Here is a 3,478-nt window from a genome sequence, read left to right as displayed (position 1 = left end):
AAGAGGTAAGAGAAAGCCGAGTTTCAGGATGGACACCTTTCCCGTTGCTCTCTTTCTCCCTTATTTACAGCCCGTATTTTGCCTCCTGTTTGTTTTATTCCTTTGTGCCACCAAATGCAAGACTAGGAAATGTTTTCTAGATTCAGAAATGATCTTCCTTCCCGTGTCCTTCCCCATAGCCTTTTCAGACATATAAATCCCTCTCTTGTCTGACTGTTGGATAAAATAGATACATGATTAGGAAGAAACACCGACATTGGAAACCCACCTTGGTTTCCCCACAAATCACATAGAAATGATTATAGCTGCTGCTGTTGTTTATTAAGTGGGTGGATGTCAAACTCAATGAATAAGTTTAAAATATGTAAATGATTCAATAAGAACACAAGTGTCTGTCTGAAGGGAAGGCTGACAAGACACTTAGGTATGATGAGACGCAGGTGGTTCTGTAAATACTGAGACCTCGGACATTGTGTGGGTTTTATAAAGTCCTTTGGATGGCACTTACCAGTTCTTTATTCCTAGGAAGGGGAGGGAGCTCAACTTTGATTCTTCAATTTACTTAATTTTTGTTTCCCTTATTTAAGAATTCAAAATACTGACCTCATTTCAAAACACCCACGGCCCCCTAGGATCACTGTCCCGAGGTTTAGGCCCTGAATATGTTTGTCCAAAGTGTTGGAGCGGTGAGCTGTGTCACGGGAAGGAAGCCTTGTGCTATTTTTAAACTGATGCAACCCATCATTGAAACATATCATACACATATCATACCAGTGACACACACGCTGCATTGTAACATGGCATGTGTCATACACACATTCTCTCTCACTCACACACATCCCTGCCCTTCTTATCCGGCTTAAAAAAGGAAGGCATCCAGCACACGGAGCACAGTGATTTGAGTTGAAAAGGCTGTTAAAGTGTAAAAACCAAGTGCCCCTCTAGTGCTCAGCATGGCTTTGAGACATGTGGGAGGGCTTCAAAGCCACAGTGCCCCTCTTTTAGAGCTCAGGCTTGCAGTTGGTCCCCAAATGTTTACCAGCATGAAGATGCCTGACTTACAGGAAGTGGGAAGTGGGTGTTGGGGTGAGGGTGGGGAGTGGGGAGAGGAGGGTGGGGTGTTCTCTTGATGTGGTTAGTCTGTCATTGACCTTGTCTGGGTAGAGCAGGAGTTGAATTAGAAAATGAAAACACGTTTCATCCTAGGCACATTTCATCCCATTTTTTACTTTCCTCAGGAAAAAAAAGTTTTCTTTTTTTCCCGAGTCAGGTCTCCAGATTTGGTACTCAATTTCCCTTCGTTCTGCAGTAGTCTTCGCCCACACTTATTTGACCACCTACATTACAACTCCCGGGCCACCGAGGACTGGGCCGGCCCGGTAGCTGAGACTGAGTGTTATAGGCTTGTCGAGCCGTTGTGATGACACCATCAAAGGGAATAGATGGGAGTTTCTGAGAGCTGAGCTGTTGGGATCATTCATGATTTGCTGCCATTGTGAACACTTGTAAGGAGAGAACTCTGCCTGAGAAGTGCTGATTAATAAAGGTAACTGATGGGCTTCCCTGGTGGCGCAGTGGTTGAGAGTCCACCTGCCGATGCAGGGGACACGGGTTCGTGCCCTGGTCCGAGAAGATCCCACATGCCATGGAGTGGCTGGGCCCGTGAGCCACGGCCGCTGAGCCTGAGCACGCTGAGCCTGCGTGTCCGGAGCCTGTGCTCCGCGATGGGAGAGGCCACAGCAGTGAGAGGCCAACATGTTGCAAAAAAAAAAAAAAAGGTAACTGAGGTTGGCTTTTTTTTTTTTTTTTTTTTTTTGGTGTTCTAACAGGGAAGGAAATAATATAGTGACTAAAAACGCACCAAGGTACTACTTAGAAACAAGCATTTTGAGACTTAAGATTCCAGGCAGTGGCAGCCTCAGCTAGCTCTCTCTGCACAGCTGTACCAGTACTGACATCTGCCTGCTTGTCAACATTCTAAGTGCCAAGCTCTGGCCGTCTAGAAGCGGGGAGTGAAGTTTGGAAGACCCCTTCTTCTGCCTTAACACTTTTGTACTGGACATACACAGATATGACTGTATGAACATGCTTTTCCATACGGTGGGGCCTGCTTCCTTTATTCCTCCTTTCTTTTTTGCAGCTTTCATGTTAAATTATATTACGGCCTACCCTTGACTGCTATGATTGCAATAAAAATGGTTGGGTTTGGTGCTTTTGATATTATTGGAAGGATCTTCTAGTCCAATTCTCTGGGTATCTTTTTTTCCTTAAAGCTCCACTCCTGGCCTTCTCCAGCTCAGCTGGAGCACCTGGAACTAATTTTAGGGTTGCCTGGCTAAGTCCCACACTGGTATTTGAAGTTTGCATCCTCCTTAGACTCAAGCCCATTTCACCACCTCTGAAGGTGAGTGCAGGCTGATATCAATTAACAGAGAGCTGATTCACTGGCATCTTCCAGTCATTAAAATAAATATTTGGTTTAAAATAGCCTCTTCCCACCCCAACTCTCTGACTTTTGGCCCCTTCCCTTACTCCACCGTGGTTGACTCACCAGCGCTTGCAGGGTGTATGTGGCCTAAGAACAGCGTTTGATTCTAAAAGGGAAGTGAAATACTCTTTAACATCTGCAGGCGAGACTGTTTGAACAGCAAGCCAGCCTTCAGTATGACTACACTGTTTTTTTGTCCACTGTGGTGCTGACTCAGCATCAGTTAATAAGCCCTCTCTTCAGAAGGCTGGATTTCTCTTGTTTAATTATCATCTTGGAGCTTTCTGAGAACACTTTAAGAAATTGTTCATTCAGTTTTATACCCCTAGCACATCTACCAACTCAAAGTCCTGTTTCCTCTAGGTGCTAGCGTCCCCTCTGGCATAACATGTAACCACAGGTCACCAGGCAGTGAGCGGGGAGTGTGTTACTTATGTCCCCTAGTGGGAATTTAATTGTTCTGTACTACAGAGATTGAGAAAGGACTTTAGACATAAATACCATTTCCTGGCAAGTAATCTTTTACTTCCCACCTACCCCCCCAAAAAAAAATTCTAGAAAAGTTTCCTAAAAGAGAGAAACGAAATTTTAAAGATAAACAGACATTTTTATGATCGAGTTGGGCTTTTTTTTGCTTTGTTTTGTTTCTTCCTATAGACAAATACTCACATGTCCACTTAACTGTATGACTAAGTTGGTATCATTAGGTGGGGACTGGGTGTGTGTACGTCGGGGTGTGCATGTCTGTCGGGACGTGGGTGTGTAGGCACACGTGTATTTAAAATGTTAGAGAAAACATTGCAGCCTAAGGTTGAAGGAGAGAGATGATTTTAAAAACCACCACGTATAGAAGGCAAGCAGGAATAGTGGGAGACTTGTGTTACAGTGACCTAAGCAGTCCTTGTTATGGGGTGTCTGCTCTAAATGGACCCTTTGCATCATTGTTTCTCTGAATTAGACGATTCCTTGCTGAAGGCACATTGAAGGAAG

Source organism: Lipotes vexillifer, unplaced genomic scaffold, assembly GCF_000442215.2.
Source record: "Lipotes vexillifer unplaced genomic scaffold, Lipotes_vexillifer_v1.1 scaffold732, whole genome shotgun sequence".
In the NCBI taxonomy this organism is placed as follows: domain Eukaryota; kingdom Metazoa; phylum Chordata; class Mammalia; order Artiodactyla; family Lipotidae; genus Lipotes; species Lipotes vexillifer.
The sequence above is the reverse complement of the archived record's forward strand: the minus strand, read 5'-3'. Positions refer to the sequence as shown.